The sequence below is a fragment of the Dipodomys spectabilis genome, unplaced genomic scaffold (genome assembly GCF_019054845.1).
Source record: "Dipodomys spectabilis isolate Male_0828 unplaced genomic scaffold, ASM1905484v1 ptg000551l, whole genome shotgun sequence".
In the NCBI taxonomy this organism is placed as follows: domain Eukaryota; kingdom Metazoa; phylum Chordata; class Mammalia; order Rodentia; family Heteromyidae; genus Dipodomys; species Dipodomys spectabilis.
This window is the reverse complement of record NW_024871228.1, coordinates 483,014-509,923: the sequence shown is the minus strand read 5'-3', so window position 1 is coordinate 509,923 and position 26,910 is coordinate 483,014.

Sequence of the window (26,910 nt, the reverse complement as noted above, 5' to 3'; positions counted from 1 at the left end):
AAAGGCAATCCAGGACAGAGTGTTCAATGAAGCCATGGGTACCTATCTGGTTAACCAAGAAAAGTCAAAAGAGAGTGCCAGAAGTGTGGAGTGGAAAATGATGCCTTTGGCTATTCCACTGTGCCACAACTCCTCAGGAACTTTCCACCAGCCCTCTCTCCACGAAGGAGAGTCAGCTTAGCTGCACAACTTAACACCTTCAGTTTGTCCTCAGAATTTCAATTGCCAGATGATGACAAACAGTTGCCTCTGAAGAAAGGCCAAAGTGCCAGTCTGCCTGTCCTTCCCCTCTGCTCCCCACACAACTCCAGTACTAGCTTAACCTGGGGCCAGGATTCTTTTAGCTGGCTGACCAGACTAGAGAGTTGGCACTCAAGTGGAAAATGTCCTTCCCTCTGGGCAGGCACAGGGGGAGGACATAGCCTCCAGCTGGAATAAGTGATGGGGCTGGAAGAGCGTGGCTCACAGGATAGTCACCATTTTTCACAAACTCTGCTACTGTGTGAAGGCCCCCAAAGTAATGTCCACAGCTTAAGAACAAAGCTGTTCCAGAGAAAGAGGTGCAGAACTCAGCCACAGCACTAAGGTGTGGAAAAGCAGAGAGGTGTGGAATTGAAGAGCTGCAGGAGGGGAGGGAGTCCTGCAGGAAGTTCACACTGCTGTGTGCCCAGTATCCCCAGCAGAGGTCTCAGTCCAGCATAGCCAGGCTGAGTGACAAGTGCTAGGGGATTCCCCAGCTAGCATTCCTTCAAGTGAGAGGACAGCTTTCAACATTTGAAAGTCAGCTGATACAGTATGTTCACAAATAAAATTAAATTAAATTAAAAAAAAAAAAGAAAGTCAGCTGAAAGGTGGCCTCAAGCTGTCTGTACCTTCTGAGCTTGATGGATCCACCTCGATCCCTTACTTTCAAGTAATGTCACTTTATTAAATAACTTTTCCCATTTGTCCCCTGAACACGAAGTTGTTTTTGTCCCAAATGCTGCAGCAGGTCATCATCTCACCTTCTAGATATGTTGCATGTTTTCCTACTTACTTGCCTAGTTTGTTTACTTAAGTTTAAAGTGAGGCCCTTGGGCTTCTTGGTATAGGAGCAGGGGGATCTGAGGGGAAGGTGGCATCCTGGCCTCGCTTCTCCTTGGGCAGTCTCTAGGTGACTGTGTACAACTATTTACACTGGCTGGGTCGAAGCTCAAGGGCTCATCTTCACTGGGAAAAGAGAGGGACCTGTCTCCATGCACCATGTCAGTAGTTTCTGCCCCAACTTTCCTCCATTTTAATGCAGTTTCTTGTGTGTTCTCTCTAAACCTAATTGCCGGGGCTGGGAAGGTGGCTCAGTGGTAGAGCGCTTGCCTTGCATGCATGAGGCCCTGGGTTCGATTCCCCAGCACCACATAAGCAAAAAGAAAAAATGCTGGAAGTGGTACTATGGCTCAAATGGTAGAGCGCTAACCTTGAGCTGAAGAGCTGAGGGACAGCGCCTAGGCCCAGAGTTCAGGCCCCACGACCGGACCCCCCCCAAAAAAAAAAAGGAAGAATAAACCTAATTGCCATTCTAACATAATGCCATTATCCAAAAGTCCCTTATTTCAGACTTATAGTAAAATAAAAACAGTAAATTTTAAAGACCCTATTTCCTATACAGATTACTTACAATTGCAACTGCCCTGGGAGTCCAAATTTCTCTAAGGGGAATCAAAGTGCTGAGGGAGCTGAGTTTCAAATTTGAGAACATTCTGAGCAAACAGAGTCCCTGGTTACACTGGAAAAGTGTATGAATTAAGCTAATTTGCTTTCCTTTCAGGTAGAGGTGGACAAACCTGTGAAGAAACAAAAGACCTGAAAAAAGCATGGAGATATAATGGTGTCTGTGGATGGACCAGGCCTGGGATGACTGTGTCTGCACATGAGCAGAAATTTGAATGAATCTGTCTCTCTGCCTCTGTCTCTGTCTCTCCTCTCTTTCTCTTTCAGTTTGCATGTACATCACAGGTGCTCTACCACTTGATTACAACCTCCAAGCCTGCATTTCTGTGGTCTGTTCTTGCCGGTTTTAAGTGCACTGTTCTGGGTGTGAAGTTCTGGAATAGTTAGGATTTCAGTCTGGAGCCATGCATACCTGGCAGTACTTTTGACCTTGTTCATCTGGTGAGACACAGGTTGGTTTTTCTAATGTGGAAAAAGAGATTTGTGTACTTATCTGGGGGACAGCTGTGTGAGGGACAACTTACAAATGGTTGTTGAAGGAAGGGGGTGGTGGGATGGTGTGTAGAATTGAGAGGGAGGCAAGGCATGTATACTGTTCAAGAGTGTCTGCACTGAGTGTTGGGATATCTTGGTAGAGATTCTAGGAGTCCCCTCAGAGGCCCCCAGGTGTCACCCCTACTCCAGGGCACCATGCTTCAGCACGGTGCTTCCTTTTTCCTGGCTTTTCTCTGTTGAAGTCTCTAAGCCTCATGATAAAAGCAAAGTACATTTTGTTCCCCTAGGGGAACAAGACTACTAGGAGACCTGAGGCTAAAATATTAGACCATTCTGAACATCCAGAGCCCATTTTTAGCTCCACAAACTATATGAATTAAAACATTTCCCTTCCTTTCAGCTCCAGGTGGAGAATCCTTGGAAAGAGCAGCAAGATACATGAGAGAGTATGGAGATATATTGGTGCCTGTGGATTTACCCTGCTTGATATGACTGCATCAGGACATGAGCAGAAATTCAGTATGTTTGGATTTGATCCATCACTGGATTATTTGTGTTCGCTTCGCCAGGGACATTAGATTTCCACATAGCAAGTGCTTTGGTCTGATGCTGCTTCGGCTGACAAGTATGTAATGGGGAAGAGTTGGGCACACCTGATCTTTGCTATGTGTGCCCAGGGGTCAGGAGGCTGAGCCTGCAAAGCAGACTGATGAGAATTGCAGCAGCAAGTGGGCTGTGACTCCTGGTGGATCAATGATCCAGCTCAGGGTTATTTGGAGAACAGAGCACAGCTAAAAGGATGAGATTGTATTCCATTGAAAAGAAGCAGTGCGGACCAAAAGAGGGCAAAGGATGGGCACCTTCCTGATAGGCAAGGTTGACAATGATGCTGAAGGAGAGCTGAGAGGAGGAAGCTAAGGACTCCTGAATTCCATATGGACCAGTGTCCACTAAAGAGAGTGGGTGGGAAGGGAAATCGTGTTAATTTCCGTATTTTCTCAGTCCTTTCCTTTTCTTTCTTTTTGTTTGTTTTGGGTATATATTTGTGAGTGTGTGCTGGTCCTGGCACTTGAACTGAGTGATTTTCTCTCTGTGTCTCCTTTTCTCGCTCTTCTTTCTCCCCATTTCCTTTCCCCCCTTTTCCAGCTAACTTCCCTCCAGACCATTCATCTGCTGCTCCTCTTCCTCTTTTCCTCTTCTCGTTCCTCTTCTCTTTCTCTTCTCTTCCCTTCTACCTTCCTCTGTCCTCATGAATCTGTCTTTTTCTCTCCTGCCTCTCTAGATCTTTCTCTTTGAGTTTGCATGTTCATAACCGGTGCTGTACCACTTGAGTCACACCTCCAAGCCAGGATTTTTCTAGTTAATTTAAGATGAAGTCTGCTCAGGTTGGCTTTAACTGTGATCTTCTGGGTGTTAGCTTCTGGAAGAGTTAGGATTACAGGCCTGATCCACCACCATCAGCAACACTTTGATCTTGTTAAACTGGTGTAGCACAGGATGGCTTCTCTGATGTGACAAAAGTGATTTGTGTAGTTATCTGAGGGGTGTGAGGGACACCTTGAAAATGGTTGGGGAAGGAAAGGTGTGGTGGGCTGCTGTGCCGAATGCACAGGATGAGAAGGACGTGCACAATTGAAGGTTGTGAACACTGAGTGATGTCCTATCTGGGTAGAGATTCTGTGAGTTCCCAGAGTCCCCCAGCTAACACCTCTTTCCCCAGACTTTGGGCATGGTGCTTCCTCTCCCTTTCAGTTCCCATGAGAAGACTCTTAAAGCCTCATGGAAGAATAGCAGAGTACTGTTTTTGTTCTTGGGGTATCAGAGTGCTGGGGAGCAGCATTCTGAACATCCAGAGCTCATTTTTGAATCACAGAAATGTATGAATTAAAATAGTTTTCCTTCCTCTCAGCTAGAGGTGGAGAAATCTGTGAAGGAACAAGAAGCTTAAGAAAGCATGAAGATATAGGATGGACCCTACCTGGGATGACTGCATCTGGACATGAGCAGAAGTTGGGTAAGATTGGATGTGATCCGCCACCTCTGGGTTATTAGTGTTGATTCAGCCAGGGACATTAGATCTGCACACAGAGGCAGTTGCTGAGGGCTGATGCTGCCTTTGGTGACAAGTGTGTAATGGAGGAGTTAGGCCTTTGCTATGTGTACACTGGGATCAGGAGGCTGGGCCTGCAGAGAAGACTTGAGATTTGCAGCAAGAGATGGGCTTGAGGCTCCTGGTGAATGAGGAGTCCAGGTCAGGGCTATTTGGGGTGCAGAGCTCAGCAAACAGAATGAGATGGGATTCTGGTGAGAGAAGCACTGAGGGCCACAAGAGGACAAAGATGGGTACCTGGTAAATGACAGGATGCACACTAAATCTAAAGGAGAAATGACAGGAGCCAGGTTATGAAGGGAGCTGAGGACTCCTGAATTCCACATGGACCAGTGTTCAGTGAAGAGGGTGGGTGGAAGGAAGTACAGTTGATTTCCATGATTCCTCCATGCCTTTTTTCCCTTTTTGTTTTTGTGTGTATCCTTGTTCTGGTACTGGGGGGGCTTGACCTCAGTCCTTTTTTCTTATTCTGTTTACTTTTCTTTCTCCTTCCTCTCTTCCCTTTTCCCACATTCCCTCCTCTACCATCTCTCTTCCCTTGTTTTCTTTCTCCCCATAACTTCGCCTATTCTACTTCCCCTATCCCACTTCTTGTTCCCTTCACGCACACTTCCACTCTCTCTCCTTCTCTTCCTGCTCTTGAATCTGACGCTGACTCTCTCTGGTTTCCCCTCACTCTCTTACACTTTCTCTTTTTCAGCTTGCATGGTCATGGCTGGTTCACTATCACTTGAGTCACACCTCCGGACTTGCAAACCTCCAAATAGTCAGTCTGCAAACCTCCAAAGGGGAAAGCTTTTCCTTTTTATTCCTTTCTCCTTCTGTATCTGCCTCTCCAGTGTCCACAGGCCTCAGGCCTCAGGCCTCTTCACAGGCCAGCCCTGCTCTGCTCTGTTCTGATAGGAGCCTCTTGCTGTCTCTCTCTCCCCAGCCCCTGCTCCTCAGAACAGACAGCCTATATATAGGCTGGGCCCCTCCCCCACTCCAACAGCCCTAACAGTTTCAACCTCCACTCATGCCCTGCCCCCACGAAGCTCACTGTTCCATCCCTTCTTGACCCCACCCCCCTACCTCCTGCTACAGCTAGGCACAGGGGAACAATGTGCTCAGCATGTAGGGGGAGGCAGATGCCTTTGGCCCTGCTTTTTATTACACTACCACTACATGATAGCTTCAGGCCTGCATTTTTCTAGTTAAGTGAAGATGGAGTGTTTGAGTGTTCCCAGACAGGCTGCTGGGATAGTTAGGATGACAGGCAGAGCCTCCAGCATCAGGCAGTGAATTTGACTTTGTTAGTCTGCTGTGGCATAGTTTTGTTTCTGTGTTGTTATGAAAGGGATTTGTGTACTTATATGTGAGGCACAGCTGTGTGAGGGACACCTTATAAATGGTTGTGGGAGAAAGGGGGTGGTGGGCTGGTATACAAATTGATAGGGAGGGAGGGAGGGACATGTGCACTGTATAAGAGGGTCAGCACTGAGTGTTAGCTTATCTTGGTAGAGAGCCAGTGAATCCCCAGAGAGGCCACCAGCTGACACCCCTTCCCAAGAGCACCAGGCTTTGGGCATGGTGCTTTACCTTGGCAGTTCACAGAGGAAGACTATTGGCCTCATGGAAGAGTAGACCCTAATTTTTCTACTGGGAGAACCAGCGTGCTGATGAGGGAGCTGATGTTCAATAGTCAATCATTCTGAACACCAAGAGTCCATTTTTGGAATCACAAAGTGTATACATTAAAATATACTCCCTTTGGTTCAGCTAAACCTGGTGAAATATATGAAGGAACAGGAGACCTGAGAAGGCATGGAGATATAGTGATACTTGTGGATGGATGGGGCCTGGATGGACTCTGCCTGTAGACACATCTTGCCTGGGCTGACTGCATTCCCACATGAACAGAAATTCAGGAAGATTAGATATGAGCCTTCACCACTGCGATATTTGTGTTGGTTCAGCCAGGACATTAGCTTTGCACAGAGAGGCTATACGGAGGGCTGATTCTGCCTTTACATGACAAGCATGTGATGGGGAGGAGTTGGGTAGACTTGCCCTATGTGTGCACTGGGAATAGGAGACTGAGCCTGCAGAGCAGACTGATGAGATTCTCAGCAGGAGAAAGGCTGGGGCTTCATTGGTCCAGCTCAGGGATATTTGAGTAGCAGTGATTCCCTCAAAGAATGGATGGGATTCTAGTGAGAGAAGCAATGAGAGTCACAAGATAGCAAAGATGGGTACATGGTGAATGACAGAGTACACAGTAATACTAAAGGAGAAATGACGGGAGAAATGAAGGGAGCTGAAGAATCCTGAATTCCATATGGACCAGTGTTCAGTGAAGAGGATGGGTGGGAGGGAAGTATTGTTGATATCACTATTTATCAGATTTTCCCCTTTTTCTTTAGTTGTGTGTGTGTATGTGAGTGCGTGCTAGAGCTGGGGCTTGATATCTGTGCATTTTTTCTTATTCTCTGTTTCCTTCACTTCACTCTTACCCCTTTTTCCTCCTTTCCCCCATCATCTCTCTTCCCTCCTCTTCTAACCTATACCATCTCCTCCTCTACTTCCTTTTCCCCTCATCTTCCTCTCCTCTCTCCCTTCCATTACCTCTCTCTCTCTCTCTTCCTGTTCTTGAATTTCTCTAAGACTGTTTGTTCACACAAGGCTAGAACTCTACTACTTAGAGCCACAGTGCCACTTGGTTTTCTGATGGTTAATTAGAGCTGTCTCACTTTCCTGCCAGGGCTGGCAGGAACCAGGTACTCAGAGCTCATCCTCCTGAGTAGCTAGGATTTCAGATGTGAGCCACCAGAACCCAGCTAGAGGTGAACTTTTCATTCAATCCTGACCTCCTGCACATGAACTGCAACACAGAAGTGCTTTTCTGTCATACCTCCATTCAACATTCCACATTTCCTCTATCTCTTGTGCAACATTCCCATATTCCTCTTTGCACCTTTCTGCAAAGTCATCTAAATCTAATTATTAGGTCCTCTCTCAATTTTCCAAAGCACTAGCTAGCATTCCCATTCATTAGCATCCCCTTTCATGTAGTTATTTGCTAGAAAGTAAAAGCTTTGAGTCTAAGTGGCTTTGGTATTTCTTGAGGAGATATCTAGCAATTTGGTTATCCTAAACACTGTACTGAATGAATGAAAATATCATTCTACTTGGTGATAGAAAGTTTGAGATTGAATCTCAATTTTTCTAGAATCTGATCACAGCCTAAACTGCCACTGGAACATCCCTGAAAATTTCCTAGAGGTGGTATTTTCCTTTCCAGGCTTTCTATCAGAAGTCTCACCTTATGGTGAATATACAAGTCTGCCAACACCACGAAAAAGCAGTTGGTTTCAACCTACTCAGTGAGAGGGGGAAAACACACTTGAGTTTTATTACAACCCCTCCTTTATTGTGCAGAAGTGGGAGAAAAGGATAGTTGTTACTGAAATACTGTCCTATGTAAGAAGACAAGCAGGACTCTAAACAGTTATATCAGACCTTGAATCTAAGGCACTGGTAGCTCACACCTATAATCCTAGCTACTTGGGAGGCTCAGATTGTCAGGATCAGGGTTCCAGGCTAGCACTGGCAGAAAATTGGGAGATGTTGGCTCTTGGGGCATATACCTACTGTCTAAGCTACAATATGAGGCTTAAAATAGGGAGATTCAGCTGGGCGCCAGGGCCTCACTACACTTGTAATCCTGGCTATTCAAGAGACCTAGATCTGAGGATGGTGGTTTAAAGCCAGCCCAGGCAGGAAAGTCTGTGAAACTCTTATCTCCAATTAACTACTCAGAAAAAAACCAGAAGTGGTACTGTGGCTCAAGTCGCAGAGTGCTACTCTTGAGCAAAAGCACCCAGGGTACTGGGCCCAGGCCCAAGAGTCCAAGCCCCAGGACCAGAAAAAAAATCACTCATTCCAGTGCATTACAGACAGGTAATGAGACTCAATCATAAAAGTAGTAAAATCCAAAGCCAGGTGCCAATGGCTCAGGCATGTTACCCTAGCTAGTCAGGGGGCTCAGATCCTTGGATTGCAGTTGAAAAGCAGCCTGGGCAGGAAAGTCTGTGAAACTCTTAACTCCAATAAACTACTCAGAAAAAGCCAGAAGTGGTACTGTGGCTCAAGTGGTAGGGTACTAGCCTTGAGCTAAAGGGCTCAAGGACAGCAACCCAGGCCCAGAGTTCAAGCCCCAGGACTGACCAAAAAAAGAAACAAACAAACAAAAAACTAGTAAACAGTGCAGAAAGCCACACTTCTCCAGACCTGAAGAAATCTTATAAGACTTAAAAATTATCTGAAGAGGAAATAAAAAGGCCAATAGACACATGAAGAAATGTTCAACTTCTCTAGCTATAAAAGAAATGCAAATCATTACAACATTGAGATTCCACCTTACCCCAGTTAGAATGGCTATTATCAAGAAATCTAATAACAACAGATGCTGGAGGGGATGTGGCCAGAAGGGAACCCTACTGCATTGTTGGTGGGAGTGTAAACTTGTTCAACCACTTTGGAAAGCAGTATGGAGGTTTCTCAAAAGACTCCACATAGAGCTCCCAACAATCCCACTTTTAGGCATTTTCCCAAAAGAGAACAAACAAGGCCTTACTAAAACTACTAGCACAACTCTGTTTATTGCAGCATTATTCACTATAACTAAGATATGGACCCAACCCAGATGCCCCTCAATAGATGAATGGATCAAGAAAATGTGGTGGTATAGATATACAATGGAATTCTGTGCCTCTATCAGAAAGAATGACATTGCCCCATTTGTTAGGAATGGAAAGACTTGGAAAGAATATTAAGTGAAGTAAGCCAGGCCTAAAGAAACATAGGTCCCATTGTTTCCCTTATTTGCAATAACTAGTGTATGTCTAGGACAAGCAAAAAAGGTAAAAAACTATACATATAACCATGATTTTATATAACATATAAGATGATTCTAAGCGAAAGAGAGGGAGACAAAAGGTTTTTATCTTTGTTGTTGTTTTTAATGTACTTATAATGTACTACATGATTTTTTTTGTTTCATTTGTATGTTCTTCCCCCACAGTATAACCCCTGTTTTCACTGTGTTTGATTCCGGTGTCCTGCATTTTGTATATACATTTTTCTAATTTGGAGTGGGGGAGGGAAATAATAAAATGCTGAAATAAGGATAAATATGTATAAGACACTATATTGAAAATGAACTTTACAACTTGGGTGGTAGGGAGGAAAAAGGTGGGGTAGGAAGGGATGGTAGGAGAAAAATAAAGGAGGGGTAAAAATGCTCCATAGAAAACGTAGTCATTACCTTAGTGTAAACCCCTCTGTACAGTATCTTTACAATAAAAATATTTTTTTAAAGCCAAACTTCCTTTTTTTTAAGTGCATGTGGTGGCTCATGCCTGCAATACAATAGTAGTAGATGGAGATCAGGAGGATATGCATGATTCAAGGTCAATCTTGTCAAAAAATAAAAATAAAAATAATTTTTAAAAGAAGCTAGCAAGATCCCATATCAACAAAAAACCGCCCATCTTTGAGAAAAGCATTAGTAGAATTATCATAATAATTCTAGCTATAAGGTCGTCCTGAAAAATAACTAAAGCAAAAGAGACTGGGTACATAGCTCAACTTGTAGGCTAATAAGTGCAAGGCCCTTAGTTCAAATCCCAGTCCTGTCCAAAAAAGAAAAAGTATCCTTGTTATCAGATCAATATTAGTATTTGGGGGACAGGCCATCTAGCTGAGGCCAGAGGCACCAGGATGGGAGGGGGAAGAGAGCAGCCAGGAAGGCTAGCAAGATGCTAGCTTCCAACTCCAGAAAGAAGCTCCCCCCAGGCTGGGCAGGTGGGAGGGGCACGTCGGGTGGGAGGGGCACGGGAGCTCTCAGCAGGGAGAGTGGGCGGGCACTCACGAGGACACGCCCCCGATGCCTCACATCACAGCTCACTCCAGAGTTTGCCCCTCCCACCCCAGCACCACGCCCAGAGAAAGAAAGCTAGGGGCGGGGCTTCGCGGGGATGTCCCTGCCTTACGTCTTAGCCTCTCTCCCTGGCTTCCCCTTCCTGACCCTCCCCTGCCTACTATAGTGAGCTTTTTCTGTGGAGGAATTTCCAATGCTTTGGGTCCAATCCTGCGCGCGGGCCAAGGGCGACGGGGGCGGCACGTGTGCCGGGCCGGTGGAGAGCAGAACACACCAAGCTGTCTCTGCTCAGCTGCTGCCTGGCCCCACCTGTAATCCTGGGACTCCTGAGGAAGAGGAGGAGGATCCGGAGCTCCTGTCCCACCTGGGGCAAAGGTGGGGACCCCGGATTCCCAGGGCTTGCAGGGGGAAAACCCCGGACCTGGGGGATTGAGCCGTCGGGCCGGGCCTGGGTGCGCTTGGAAGGGCGCTGGGAGGGGCGGGAAGGTGAAGGTGCGTGGGTTTTTGGCGGCCCGCCGCCCGGCCGGTGACTTTGACCTGTGGTGCGCATGGGGAGATGCAGGTCGGCAGGTGCTGCAGGGAGCGGTCCTGCAGCCCTGTGCTTTGTGAAGCTTCCAGAGGAAGCACAGCTGTGGGGCCTCTGGAAGTTCAGAGCTTGGAATGACCTCGGGTCATGTTTACATCGGGTTTGTTTACAGCTATCTTTTTTAGTCTTTATTCACCAAAGACAGTGTTTACAGTTAGACTATGAAGAAATCAGATCTTAAAAGAATTGCATAAAGAAATGTTCTTGGTCTGATTCCTTTGCTCAGAATAATGTCTTTTAAAGTTTATGCTGTGACGGAATCACCACTTCTTCCCTGTTTATTGCTGATGATGCATCATTTTTATCGTATCCAGTTGTTAGCTGGACTTTTTTGGTTGATATGAATAATGCTGTGATAGGCATTTTTAAATCCTATTTTTTCTATAGTTAAGCAGTTGTACAAAGGAGTTGCAATTTAACACATCAGTTTGTAAGTACAATGCATCTTGATCAATATTACCTCTTCCATAGTTCATCCCGAAAAGTAATAAACATTTACATTCAAAGAAGTTAATAAAATGGACTTTGTTTCAGGTGAAATATGATATATCTGAAAGAAAGGATGTCAGTTCTGACTTTTCAAATGCTGATGAGTTGTCTAAATGTTATCTCAGACTTGATTCTTTAACTCAGAAGGTTAGATTGGTTTTAGTTCCTAAATTATTATTTATTTCATACTAAGTCATTTTCTTTTACCACCTTTGTTATGTGAATTTTTAGCCCGGGTTGGCCTTGAACCACAATTCTTCAGAACTCTGCTTCTTCCCTAGTTAGGAGTGATTACATGTAGGAGCTATTGTGTCCAATCAGAAATGTCTTTTTTATCCCCTTGTCGATTGCAGGGCTTGAACTCAGATCCTAGGTACTGTCCCTGAGCTTCTTTGTTCTCATAGCTAGCACTCTACCACTTGAGCCATAGCACCACTTCTGGTTTTTGAGTGGTTGATTTTGGAGATAAGAGTCTCCCGGACTTTCTTGGCTAGCTTGGTTTGAACCATGATCTCCCTGAGTAGCTAGGATGACAAGTGTGAGCCACTGCCACCATGCTTTTTTTTTTTCTCCTGCTTGTAGTTGTACTTCAACACAGGGTCTGGGGACTGTCCCCTAGCTTTTTCACTCAAGCCAGTCTACCACTTGAGCCACAGCATTATGTCTGACTTTTTGGTTATTAATAGGAGATAAAAAGTCTCAAGGACTTTCCTACTCAGGCTGGCTTTGAGTCATGATCCTCAGATCTCAGTGTCTTGAGTAGCTAGGATTATAGACATGATCCACACACTTAGCTCCAGGCTAGAATTCTTACATTAAATTTGGATGCTCACTAATGTTGAACTTATTATATTCTACAGATTAATGAATGTGAAAAGAAAAAGAAGGAAGACTGAAAGTCAAAGCAATCCTGTTTTTAGAAGATTCAGTCAGTAAAATTTTAATTAAAGTTAGAAAGCTTGGACTTGTGAGTATTTGGTCAAGTTAATCAGCATAGTGAATATTTCCACTGTGATTATTAAAGAATAACTAGAATTGGTAAATAAAGGATTATTATGCTTTAGTAGAAAACTACCTTGCTCTTTCCCAAAAGCAGTTCTTTCAGAATGAAAGGTACAGCCTGCTTTGCTATATTTTGCAGCGGATCACTCATCTTTTTCTTACCATTGAACATTAGTTTAATCATGTGGGTTGCACTGGGCCACTAATAGAGGTGAGGAGTGGAGTGCTAACCCTGTCCTGACCTCACCTCATACCTCATTACTACTACTACCTCTCCTCCTCTTCTTCCTCCTCCTCCTCTTTCTCCTACTTCTTCCTCCTCTTTCTCTTCCTCCTCTTCCTCCTCTTCTTTTTCCTGTTTCTCTTCTTCCTCTTCCTCCTCCTCTTCCTCTTTTTCTTCTTCTTTTTCCTCTTCCTCCTCCTCTTCTTCCTCTTCCTCCTCTTCTTCCTCATCCTCTTCTTCTTCCTCTTGTTCTCCTCTTCATCTGCTTCCTCTTCTTCTTCCTCTTCTTCTCCTTCTTCCTCCTCTTCTTCCTCTTCCTCTTCTTCCTCTTCTTCCTCCTCCTCTTCCTATTCGTCTTCTTCCTCCTCCTACTCCCTTTTCTTCCTCTACTTCCTCCTCTTCTTCTCCTCCTCCTCCTTCTTCTTGCTCTTCCTCCTCTTCCTCCTCTTCTTCTTCCTCCTCTTCCTCTTCCTCCTCTTCCTCCTCCTCCTCCTCTTCTTCTCCTTCTCCTCCTCCTCTTCTCCTTCTCCTTCTCCTTCTCCTCCTCCTCCTTCTCCTTCTCCTCCTCCTCCTCCTCCTCCTCCTCTTCCTCTTCCCTCCTCCTCCTCCTCCTCCTCCTCCTCCTCCTCCTCCTCCTCCTCCTCCTTCTTCTTCTTCCTCCTTCTTCCTTCCTTCTTCTTCTTCCTCCTTCTTCTTCCTCCTCCTTCTTCTTCTTCTTTCTTCTTCTTCTTCTTTCTTCTTCTTTCGTTCTTCTTTCTTCTTCTTTGTCCTGGGAGTGGAACTCATGGCCTGAGCACTGTCCCAGAGCTTATTCTACCATATCTATGTTTTTTTTGTATGTGTGCATCAGGGTTTTGTGTGTGTGTGTGTGTTGCGGTTTGAACTTAACTTTTTTTAAACTTTTATTGTAAAGAGGCAGGACTGTGACACTGTGTGCCTCCCACTGCATCCCACCAGGTAATTTAGATCACTTGAGGATGGCCAAATTTGCCAGTTTATCTACTGTAAAAATTCTCCTCTCCCTTTGTGACTGAGTGATGTGTAGGAAAACACATGAGGCTGTGGAAATATCCCATTCCTCACACCACTGACAGTTTACTTATGTATTTACATATTTCTTCATGTCTGAACTGGCTAAGGGATTCCTGTTGTATTCATTGGGTTGTAATTCCACTCCTGTCATGGTTTTGATGTGCAAATGGATCCAGACTTGACCAGTGGGAGCCCCTTCTAACATACTTTAATTAGTGCTTGCCAGTCCTGGGGCTTGAACTCAGGATCTGAGCACTGTCCCTGAGCTTCTTTTGCTTAAGGCTAGCACTTTACCTCTTGAGCACAGTACCACTTCCAGCTTTTTCTCTTTATGTGGCACTGAAGAATCAAACCCAGGGTGTCATGCATGCTAGGCAAGCACTCTACCCCTAAGCCCTCATTAGTGCTTTTGTTGTTCACTCATACACAAGATCTATGTTAATAAACATAGTTTTTTTTAAGTTCCTTTTATCCTCTGGCTTTTGAATCAACTATTATCCTAGGAGCTGTAGCTGAAAGGCATTTAGAAACCAACATCTGAGAATTAGATGTGTTCTTTGCTTTTGAGACATGATTGTTTCTAGACCCTTTTGGTGAAGAGAACTGGAGACTACATGCAATGAATATACAAAATATATATGCATGTATATGGGTGTGCATTAATATATACAACTCCATATATGCATATTTACACATACACAAACTTAAATTTATATTAATTTCCTTTAGTAGTTTAGAAATGTAAACTCAGAGCCTCTTTCTTGCTTGGCTAGTGTCCGACTAATTGAGCCCCCCCCTTTAAGCCCTGCTTTTTGCTGGTTATTTTGGAGGTGAAATCTAATAAACTTTCCTGCCTGGACTGGTCTCAAACTGTAGTGTCCAAGCTCTTAGCCTCCTGAATTTCTCAACTTCTGATTAGATATTTGTGTGCCAATCTATGTATATATATCCATCTATGTATATTCGCAGTCATGAGTTCACACTGACACCTCCAACTGCTGTCTCACCCCAACTAGTTCTTCCAGTTTTTTTTCCTTTTCCATATTTGTAACTGCTAAGAAACCCATTACCTATTATTACCCTTGATAGGATTACATACTGAGTCATTCATCCTATTTGTAAACAATCTCCTGTGATTGCCTTTGATGTTGTAAAATAATGTATCTGGCCTTTTCCCCATGGTTCCTGACATAGAAATCCAATAACTCTCATGCCTTCCTGAGTAAGGGGGTGGTAGGAGTATCTTTTGTTCTACTATTTGGTCATTGACCCTGGTTCTTCAATCAGTGCTTCTAAGACCTTAGTAATTTCCTGAGTTATAGTAGCATCTACCCAGAACTACGAAATCCTTCGTAATTTCCTGTTACAGAGCATGTTTTATTTTTATTTTATTTTTTATTCTTTTTTGGGGGGGGTCCAGTCGTGGGGCCTGAAATCTGGGCCTGGGTGCTGTCCCTCAGCTCTTCAGCTCAAGGCTAGCCAGAGCATGTTTTATTCTAAGAGGAGCAACCCTTGATGTACTCCCGGATAGCTTCAGTTAGAAGGCTAATGCAGAAGGGTCTTGAGTTCAAGGCAAGCCTGGGCTACAGTAAGACTGTTTTAAAAAATCAGTTTTAATAGGGATAAAATTTTTGGATTCACTCCTAATTATCTTTTTGGTTTCACTGTATTTTTGTCATGTCGTAGCATTTGCCAAGGGATTCAAACCTGCCTGATCAACCCTGTCTGTCTCTGTCTCTGTCTCTCTCACTGGTCAATATCCTCGTGGTTTCCACATGGCTGCCTTGGTAGCTTTAGCAGCGTCTTCCCATGTGCCTAGTGTCCGGTAATGGTCCTCTAGGCCTTATGGAAGAGTAGTAGAGTCCCCCAAGCTCTCACAGAGATTGGATTCTTGGACCATTTACCAGTCCCTTACACACTAGTTCACTCATTTCAGGAGGCATGACTAGCACTGTGTGCTTCTGTGCACCCAGCAGGCCAGGCAGAGTCCTCCGTGTAGCACAGCCAGGCCGAGTGCCTGGTGCTACGGGATTCTACAGCTGGGATTTGGGTCAAAATACATCTGACACTGAGCTGGCTGAAAGCTAAGTGGAAAGGTGGCCTCAAGCTGTCTTTACCTTCAGGGGTGGTGGGGGTTGCAGCCTGATTATATTCTACACTGACAACCCTTCACCTTTGTCCTTTCAGGTATTTTTGTCCCAAATGCTACAGCAGGTAATCATCTTACCTTCCATATATGTTTCCTATCTGCTTATATACTTATTTGTTTTATTTATGTTTGAGCTGAAGCCCATAGATCTGATAGTCAGAAGGCCTCCTGGACTCTGCTTCTCCTTCAGTGGTCTCTAGATGACTGGGTCTAACTCCTGAACACACTAGTTACACTGGCTGGGTTGGAGCATAAGAACAAGTCTTCACTGGGAAATAAGAGGGACCTGTCTCCATGTACCATGTCAGTGGTGTCTGCCCCACTTTCCTCCATTTCAATTCCATTTCTTGTGTGTGTGTTTTCTCTATAATCCTCGACTCATCGCTATCTCAACATAAAGCCATCATCCAGGAGGACCCGATTTCACATTTATTTGCTCACAGTGGTAAAAGATAAAGCATATATTTGAAAGACCCTAATGCATACACCCTTAAGTCATTATTGCAACTTCCTCTGTTAGCCCAATTTTTCTCCTCAGGTAAACAGAGTGCTGTGAGTGCTGAGTTTCAAATATGATGCAGAGGAATTAAAATACTTTCTCTTCCTTTCAGTGAGAGATGCAGAAACCTCTGAAGGAGCAGGAGACCTGAGAGAACATGGAGGTATAGTGGTGCCTGTGGATGAACCAGGCCTCTGTGGACTTTGTCTGATGATGGACTGTGCCTGGGATGACTACTTCTGGACATGAGTGGAGATTCAGTAAGATTGGATGTGACCCTCCACCACTGAGTTATTTGTGTTGGTTCATCCAGGACCATTAGATTTCTACCCGGAGGTGTGATGCTGTCTTGGGTAACAAGTGTGTGATGGGGTGGAGTTGGGCATAGCTGAACTTTGCTCTGTGTGCATTGGGGTCAGGAAGCTGAGCCTGCAGAGCAGACAGTTGAGATTTGTAGCAAGAGGAGGGCTGGGTCTCCTGGTGGACAAGTGGTGCAGTTTAGGGTTATTTGAGAAGCAGATCTCCCCTCAAAGAATGAGGTGGGATTCTGATGAGAGAAGCAATGAGGGCTAAAGAGGGTAAAGGATAGGCACCTGGTGAATGACAGGGTTGATACTGATGGTCCAGTGTTCAGTGAAGAGGGTACATGAGGAGGGAAGTACTGTTAACTTCCATGATGTTTCTATGCCTTTAATTTTTTTCCTTTTTGTTGTGTGTATGTATTTGTGAGAGTGTGTGCTGGTACCAAGGCTTTATCTCAGTGCTTTTTTCTCATTCTCTTTCTGTTTCCTTTTCCTTCACTTTTCTCTTTCGCCTTTTCCCATCTTTCCGCCCATCTACCATTTCTCTTCCCTCCTCTTCCTCTACCCCATACTGTCTCCTAGTCTACTTTCCTTCCCTTCATTTTCTTTTCATCTCTGTCTTCCATTAACTCTCTCTCTTCTTGTTCTTGAATCTGTCTCTAACTCTGTCCATTTCTCTGTCTCTCCTTTATCTGTGTCTCTGTGTCTTCCTTTTTCTTTCTCCTCTCTTTGAGTTTGCATTTTCATGCCTGGTGCTCTACCACTTGAGTCACACCTCCAGCTCTGCATTTTTCTAATTAATTCAAGATGGAGTCTTCCCAGATTGGCTGTAACTGCAATCCAGGTGTCAGCTTCTGGGATAGTTAGGATTACAGGCAAAAACCTCCAGCATCAGGCAGTGCACTTTACTTTGCTAATCTTGTGAGGCACAGGTTGGTTTCTCTGTTGTTATGAAGGGATTTCTGTGCTTATCTGAAGGACAGCTGTTAGTGACACGTTAAAAATGGGTGTAGAAGGAAGGTGGTATTAGTCTGGTGTGCAGAATGGACAGGGAGAAAAGAACATCTATAGTGCAAGTGTATCAACAGCCTTAGAATGTCAGAACATATGTACACTCAAGAATATGTACAGGGCTGAGAAGGTGGCTCAGTGGTTAAAGCACTTGCCTTGCATGCCTGAGGCCCTGGGTTCGATTCCTCAGCACCACATAAGCAAAAAGAAAAAAAAAAAGCCGGAAGTGGCACTGTGGCTCAAGTGGTAGAGCACTAGCCTTGAGCTGAAGAGCTGAGGGACAGCGCCCAGGCCCAGAGTTCAGGCCCCACGACCGGACCCAAAAAAAAAAAAAAAAGAACATGTACACCCCCATTTCCTAGTGAAAGAGCAAGCAACTCCCTTTGCATGATGGATTAGCAGCTTCCTTCTCTCTTTACCAAGATGTCTCAGAAGCACACAAGCAGATGGCTACTCAGGAATTCCTCTGGAAATCAGTCTTCTGCAAACCCAACATGATGTGCATGTCGAGAGGGAATTAGGAAGCAAAATGTGCTCTTTTTTTCCTTCTAGTTCAGCTCTCAATGCAGAGCAAGATGGGTCAGAAATGGTCTCTTCCCAGTGAGACAAAGACTACCAGGAGACATGGCCTTGCTGCCCCAAGAGCTGCAGCTGCAGCTCAGAGTAAGGGAGTGGGCTTCAATTCATATCAGTGGGTTTTGCTTAAGAGGCTAGTGTCTTGTAGTCCTAGGGCAGTAGAGAGGGTGCCTCATAGCTGCTGTACTGAGTGGGATTTCAGTGTTGGGTTGCCTTATGGAGACATGGGGGAGGAGCAGCATGGCCCCTTGGGGCTGTGGACAGAGCTGTGTGCTAAGCAGGGGGCAAGTGATTTTATAATTCCATGCCAGTCTTGTCTCAAGGGACCAGATGAGCTCATTTTCCAAAATTCAGGTCTACTTTTGACTTTTCAATTGACAGTCTAATGCACATGTGTGCTAGAACTCTCCTAAACCTTTGTGAGAATAAGGCTCCCACAGCTTAGCTGGAATGTCACATAGACCATTACCTAGGATTCTAGCCAGCAGGATACAGGATCAGAGCTGGAGGAAAGACCTGGAAGAACTGAAGAGCGAGGAGTCAATGTGGGATGGAAAGGCTTCCCAGAGGAGGAGCAGGTGAGCTGGTGTGTGCACACCATCTCCATGTTTGAGATCGAGATGCATGCATAAGGCTTCAGGCAAAGGGCATGGAAACACAGGAAGGGAGAGAAAGAGGCAAAGGTGAGAGGGGCTGTGGAGACAAGTCATGGGAAAGCAGTGGGAAAGAGCTTTGACCATGTGTGGTAGGATACTTGTTGAATAAGTGTGTGAGTGAATGGGAAGGCCTTCATTCTGTGGACATTTACTGAGTGACCACGGGGTGAGAGACATCATATTAAAGGTTGATGCATTGCTGGAACAGCACAAAAATATCCCTCCTTGTGAGTTTACACTCAAGCATGGAGAATGACAGTACCCAGACCTACGAAAGTACTACAGAGAATACATCAGAAGGAAGATGTAAGGCAGAAAGTAGGATGAGTGGTGGGAATACTCTGTGTGTGTATGTGTGTGTGTGTGTGTGTGTGTGTGTGTGTGTGTGTTCATGCATGTGTGTGCATGCATACTTGCACAAGGTTGTATTTTTGAGCAGGGTATCATAGAGTAGACCTCTTTGGCAAGGGAGGTTGGGGGAAGAATGGGGAAGTGAATAGCTGGGTGTCTGGGGAAGAGCATTCCAGGCAGTAGGAATAGCAATGGCCTGGTTGTCCTGGGCTGCTGCGGAACAGTGCAAATGCCAGTGTGGCTGCAGTGAGGAAGCCTGGGCTCAGTGGGGAGAGGCAGAACCAGAGAAGGCACAGGAGCCTCTGGGCAGCACAGGCTCTGCACTCCACCAAAGGAGGATTATGAGCAATGCTCCTGTGGTTCTCCTGTCTGCTCTAAAGCCACATTTCTTAGTCTTCACATATGAAAGGGTGTGTCTGATATTGGTGTTTCTGTCTCTGCATTATATCTTGAAGCTTGCTGATCTACTGTGCAGTCTATATTGTTGAAATTGTTTTCTTTTTGTTTGCTTGAACATAGTCTAGGGCACTGTCTCTTAACTCTTTTGTTCAAGACTTGCACTCTACCATTTTGAACCACAGATCTGTTTCTGGTTTTCTGGTGGTTAGAGAAAAGAGTCTCATGGACTTTTCTTCCCAGGCTGACTTTGAACTTTGATCTTCAGATCTCAGCCTCCTGAATTGGTAGGATTACAGTGTGAACCTCCAAACCTGGCTGTTTTTGTTTTCTTAAAGCTGAATAATATACAACTGAATGTATATACTATGTTTTCATTGGTCCAATGATGGACACTTGAATGATGTCCTATCTTTATTGTGAGTAGTGCTACAGTAAATGGAACATGCATGCAGGCAAAAAGGAAACCCAAAACAAAATAAGTATTCTGTCACTGGAGTCTGATGGCTCATGAAATCTTGCCTTGGTAGGAAATTGCATGAGACTTTTTCTTCAGTAAACCACCAAATAGGTGGGAATGGAGCTGTGGCTCGAAGTAGTTGAGCACTAACCTTGAGCTAAAGAGCTCAGGGACAGCATCCTGGCCTCAAGTTCAAGCCCATACCTCCACCACCAAAACCACTAAAAAATATTTGTGAAAATCAGCCTTCACACATCTTACCCCTTTTGTTGTTTGGTTTGGAAATAACATACTTTCAAATTGACTACATTTAAATTCAAAAGCAAGTGACCAACCCTTCAACAGAAAAGCGAGGGTGGGGTGGGGGTGGTCTTCAGCTACCCTGACTCTAAAGGCCCTAAAATGAGTGTGACAAATGAGTGTGACACAAGGAGAAAGATCCACAGCCAAATATATACAGGTGTGTTGTTGGGAGAGAGGCCGCAGGACTCAGAAGTAAGTTCTAGCTATGCTCCTGAGACTCTAGTCTCCATTTTCTGATTGAAGCTTGGTACCTTCCATGCATAGATGGTTTTCACCCACATGAATCTTAAGAGGAATCTATAAGTCGTTCATAAACTGACTTCCCACTACAGGGTATTATGTCAGTGTCAGCCCTATTGAACTTCTGAACCCAATTCTCAGCATCACTGTTTAAACATTCAGAGAGAACAAGAACATGACTTGTTTTCCATGCAGTAGTTAGAAAGCAATCTCATTCCCCAGTCCGAAGCACCATAAAAGACATCTCCAATAAATAAGAGCACACAAAGGCTGTCTGATGGCATTGTACAGACTGAAATCAGCTCCAGGTTTGAGCAAGCATGCACTGTCCCCTATTGGTCAGAGGTAGGCAACAACTGACTCCAGGGAGACCTGAGACAGGGCTTAGCCCAGGGCTTTTGGTGTGACTGATGGTGATGATTTATGAATCTCTTTTCTCCCTGCTCACCCAGCAATTGCAGGGACTAGGTTTGCTCTGTTTGAGAAAGCAAAAATTTCAAAACTTACTTTCCTTTTTTTGAGATATTGGCAGTTGCCTATGTTACCACATCGTTTATTTACTTATCCTAAGCACATTCATTTATTCAGCAAATATTTTCTGATTGCTGCTAGTAGTATGCAGACTCTCTGGTTACTAGGAGTGTCTGTAGGAAAGATAGATATAATCTTTGTTTTGGTGTTTATTTTAGGGTTCCAGAGAACATCAATGTTAGTAATTATGGCCAAAGTTTATCAGTGGCAAGCAAGAGTGCTAGGTTAGTATTTACTCCTCCCTGTGGAGGAAGTATGATATTCTTCCCACAAGGCCATCATTCTGGCCTTCTTGTTTGTTTTGTCGATTGTGGGGCTTGAACTCAGGACCTGGGCATTGTCCCTGAGCTTTATTTCTTCAGGGTAGCACTCTACTACTTTGAGCCACATCCCCAATTCCAGTTTCCTGGGGGTTCTTTAGAGATAAGAGTTTCAGGACTTACTGCCCAGGCAAGCTTTGAACCATGATCCTCAGAACTCAGTCCCCTGAGTAGCTAGGATTATAGGGATGAGCTGCCAACTCCAGGCTTCCTTTGTTATTTAAAATAGAATCCCCTAAATTGCAGAAGACTTTCAATTAAAGTTGATCCAAATCCATTAGATGGCAGGATTGCCCACTTTAATGCCAAGGTATGCAGGGTCCCAGATTCTCCTTCACAACTCAACACAGAGTATCAGCCCCTCTGACAATTCTGGGATGTTCCCTTGATTTTTGTTTAAATCAATGATCAATCATTAAGAGTCAAGTGAATCACAAGTTTCCTCTCCTCACAATCCTTTATGTAGCTGGAGGGAGGACAGATTGCTAAGAGTGACAAGGGGCAGGTGTAGAGGATTTGTTTGAGTTGGAAACAGAAGTTAGTCTAAAGCTCTGGCATGAAAAAGAACTAGGAGCCAATGGCTCATGTCTGTAATCCTAACTACTAAGGAGGCTGAGATCTGAGGATCACTATTTGAAGCCAGCTTAGGCAGCAAAAATCCATGAAACTATCTCCAACAAACCACCAGAGAAGTGGAGCTATGGCTTAAAGTAGTAGAGTGTTAGCCTTGAGTAAAGAGCTCTGGGACAGACCCCAGGTTCTGAGGTCAAGCTCATGACCAATAACAAACAATGCACCATGGTTGCATTGGTAAGCTTTGCTTTACTACAGTAGCACACTTGAAACAACTTATAATTGAAAAGGTCCATCTGTATCCCTAGTTAAATGATTGGCTTTTGCCCTTCCCCTCCACAAATTATACCAACATCAAATACAGTGAAAGTAGGGGTTATACTGTAGGGGAGGGACATACAAAGCAACATAGAAATCATCTTATAAATATGGTATTTTCACAATAAAAAAAGAAAATCAAAATGGAAGAAAGAAAGAAAAGGTCCCTTAGCTCCCTACAAGTCCAAGATCAGGTAGTCTTGTGCTGTTGGCCTCTGGCAAAGATTGCATATCCTGATAGGAACACATGTCAGAGCAGATGCTCAGATGACAAGCAGAATAGGGGAGCAGGAAGCTCTTGACCTGAAGACCTCCCCATAAAGACTCAACTCTTAAAGGACCCATAGCATCTTCTAGTCTTGCTGCCTTAGTGATTAAATCCTTAGCACATTCATTACCCAAACTATTTGTCAGGGTGAGACCTTGAGAATTTTAGCCTCTTTGAGCCCATTTTTAGTCTCACAAAGCTATATGATTTAAAACATTTCCCTTCCTTTCAGCTACAGGTGGAGAATCCTCTGAAGGAGCATCAAGATTCATGAGAGAGCATGGAGATATATTGGTGCCTGGATGGACTTTGTCTGTGGATGGAGCCTGTTTGATATGACTGCATCAGGACATGAGCGGAAATTCAGTATGTTTGGATTTGATCCATCACTGGGTTATTTTTGTTAGCTTCGTCAGGGGCATTAGATTTCCACATAGCAAGTCCTTTGGTCTGATGCTGCCTCTGCTAACAAGTATGTAATGGGGTGGAGTTGGGCACACCTGATCTTTGCTATGTGTGCCCAGGGGTCAGGAGGTTGAGCCTGCAAAGCAGACTGATGAGATTTGCAGCAGCAGATGGGCTGTGACTCCTGTTGCATCAATGATCCAGCTCAGGATTATTTGGGGAACAGAGTACAGCTAAAAGGATGAGATTGTATTCCACTGAAAAGAAGCAATGCAGACCAAAAGAGGGCTAAGAATGGACACCTTCCTGATAGGCAAGGTGACACTGATGCTGAAGGAGAGCTGAGAGGGGGAAGCTGAGGACTCCTGAATAACACATGGACCAGTCTCCAGTGAAGAGGGTGGGTGGGAAGGGAAATAGTGTTAATTTCCATATTTTCTTAGTCCTTTCCTTTTCTTTCTTTTTGTTGGTTTTGGGCATATGTTTGTGAGTGTGTGCTGGTCCTGGCACTTGAACTGAGTGATTTTCTCTCTGTGTCTCCTTTTCTCTCTCTTCTCTCTCCCCTTTTCCAGCTAACTTTCCTCCAGCCCATTCATCTCCTTCTCTTCTTCCCCTTTCCCTCTTCTCTTTCCTCTTCCTCTTTTCTTCCTCTTCTCTTCCCTTTTCCCTTCCTCTGTCCTCATGATTCTGTCTTTTTCTCTCCTGCCTCTCTAGATCTTTCTCTTTGAGTTTGCATGTTCATAGCTGGTGCTATACCACTTGAGTCACACCTCCAAGCCAGGATTTTTCTAGTTAATTGAAGATGGAGTTTACCCAGGCTGGCTTTAACTATGATCTTCTGGGTGTTAGCTTCTGGAAGAGTTAGGATTGCAGGCATGATCCACCACCATCAGCAATGCTTTTAATCTTGTTAAACTGGTATAGCACAGGATGGTTTCTCTGATGTGACAAAAGTGATTTCTATTGTTATCTGAGGGACAGGTGTGTGAGGGACACCTTGAAAATGGTTGGGGAAGGAAAGGTGTGGTGGGCTGCTGTGCCGAATGCACACGGTGAGAAAGACGTGCACAATTCAAGGGTGGCTCAAAGTAGTTGAGCACTAACCTTGAGCTAAAGAGCTCAGGGACAGCGTCCTGGCCTCAAGTTCAAGCCTCCCAAGTAGCTATGACATCAGACAAGAGCTGCTGATGTCTAGCAGTATTATTAACTAGTTTAAAATTTGTTGCGAAGGTACAGAATCTTGGAATCAAAAGTATTAAAAGCACAAAATCTGTTCAGTGTGATTGTTTTTCTAAGTTTTTATTTTATTGTAAAGCTGCTGTACAGAAGGGTGGCAGTTACATGAGTAAGGTAATGAGTACATTTCTTGTGGAACATTGTTACCCACTCCTTTGTTGTTCTCCCACTATCTCTTCCCTCTTGCACTTCACCCCCCACTCTGAAAGTTGTAAAGTTGATTTCCAACATGGTGTCTTGTGAGTACTATTGTTGTAATGGGTCATCCTTTGTCCTTCTTTCAGCATTTTGTTTTGTTTTCCCCTTCACTTCCCCAAATCAGATAAAAAAAGAAACAGCAATACGAACAGTGAAAGAACCATCCAAACAGACTCCTTGTACAAGAATGGGTCCAGGAGTCATGTCTCCTGTCCACCCTGCCCGTACTAGTCCAGTATGTATAGAGTCTTGACTCCTCCCTCTGAGGCATGGCCTGGTCCAATTGGTGGGTCTAGGGTTAGATATGTGCTGCAGGGAGTCTCCTTGGTTTCTCTGTCTCTACTGAGTCATTACTACACTGAGATTTGCATGCATCATCTTGCTGGGTCCTGCCCCTCAGGCATCTTGTTGAGTCCTCTCTCTGCCATATTGGAGCTGGTTCTTGCTGTTATCCTATCCTAGCCAAGCAGGCCTAACTCCTTTATGAAGGAACATGGAGGGATGCTCAGGCACAAAGCTACTTAAGAGAAAAATCTCCTCTTAAGTAGCTACCATATTAGGAAACAAGGGGCAGAGAGAGTGGCAGATTGGCCTTAACTCCCCAATGTCTCTTCAGACTAACAGCAGTAAACATTGGTGGAAAAATGAGTCTTCATTCCATCTTTCTACCTCCAAATTAAGCATATTTCTTCATCAGTCTTTCTCTTACTCTTTCTCATTCTCATCTTCACTCCACCTTCCATTCTTCCATGGCCTTTTAGCCCCCATTGCTTCTACCATGCCCCTAATTTTCTTCTTTTCTTCCATCCATTCCTCAAGCTTGCTCGTGATTCCCAAAGGTAGGGCTTGGAAATATTCAAGATCTTGAGAAATAGAGAGGTTGATGGCCCCTATATTGAATGAGAAAGAGGGGGAGTAGATAAACCTAAATGCAGTCTTCAGCATGCAGAAACGTTGGCCCAGAATTGTTTCAGAAAGCATGAGAATGTTCTCTCAACCCTTTTTACTTATTTATTGTTGCAAAAGAGAAGTGTAACCTTGGAGATTTGAAGCAAATGAACTTCCAAGGCATAGTCCTAGATATCAGTATCACTTCCAACCCATTTGCACAGTTGCCTAGTAACATGTGAGTGAGTCCCATCCATCTCTGACCCACCTGCATGGTCTTGCAACCTCTCTCCTGGGGGAGTCAGACTTGGGTTAGCCACAGTGCCAATCCCATTATTAACTGCCTTCTTTGCAAGTGAAAACAATGTTTTAAAAAATGCGCACAGGGCATAAGAGAGCAAGGCATGATTGGCTCTGAGAGATAAAGTGGGCTGAAGCTGTATTACAAAACTGTTACTTAAACAGAGTTAACAACTTCATCCATAGTCACTCTCCCTTGAGGACCGACAGAAACACAGACTCCTGTTAACCAGTCTGGCAAAGAAAGCTACGTGGATGTCCAGTGATTCTGACCTTTTATTCTGTAGATGAGACAGCTGAAGCTCTGGCAGGAAAGGGGACAGGTCCCATGGGGACAAAATCCAGCTGGTGGTGTGTCCATGCAGTGATAATGCTCCCTTGTCATCCTGGTGTCATCTCTCAGTCTGTCCACATCCAGTTGTTGTGAACTCCTGGAGATGTCACAAGAATGTGACATCTCCATCCCTTCCATAAACTCCTTTCTCCAACCTTCCATCTTGTCTTGATTCCAGTAGGAATGGTAGGCATCTCTAAGGGAGGTATATCGGGCCACTGGACAAGTCAGTAGCACTAAGTTTTTTTTTCACAGAATACATTTACCTGATGTGGAACAAATTCTGTGTGTATCTATGAGGGAAGGAGTTGTTGGAGGGAAGGCTGGAGCTGGGAGAACACCAATGAGGATTTACTGGGATAATTCAGGAAGGATGTGATGGACTGCTGACACAGTAGCTGCAGGAGAAAAGATGGACAGTGTTCCCTTTGTGTGTGCTCAAGGAAGAGATAGCAAGATAATGGTGAAGGACCTGAGGTGTGGTAACAAGGCTTAAAAATTTGACCTTTACTGAGTCCTCATCCATTCCAAATTAGCTAGTGTGAGGATGCTAATATTTGATCAATATTTTTTTATGAAATGTCCCTCTACAGTCTAAACAGTCATTTTACTTAAGTCAAATGATTGGGAAGCTCTAAAGAAGCATGTAAGGCCAGGTGCCAGTGACTCATGCCTGTCACCCTAGCTACTCAGGAGGCTGAGATCTGAGGATAGCCATTTGAAGCTAACCTGGACAGAAAAGTCCCCATGAGATTCTTATCTCCAATTAACCACTAAGAAACTGGAAGTGGCACTATACCTCAAGTGGTAGAGTACTCACCTTCAGTAAAAGAAGCTCAGAGACAGTGCCCAGGCCCAGAGTTCAAGCCCCAGGATTGGCTAATTGTGTATACATGTGCATACATATATCTATATACATACATGTATATCTATAAACATGTATATAGATATGTGTATGTATATATATAGAAACATTAACACATATATAAAAGCATACAGGAAGCTATGGGCTCATTAATAGGAATTATGTGA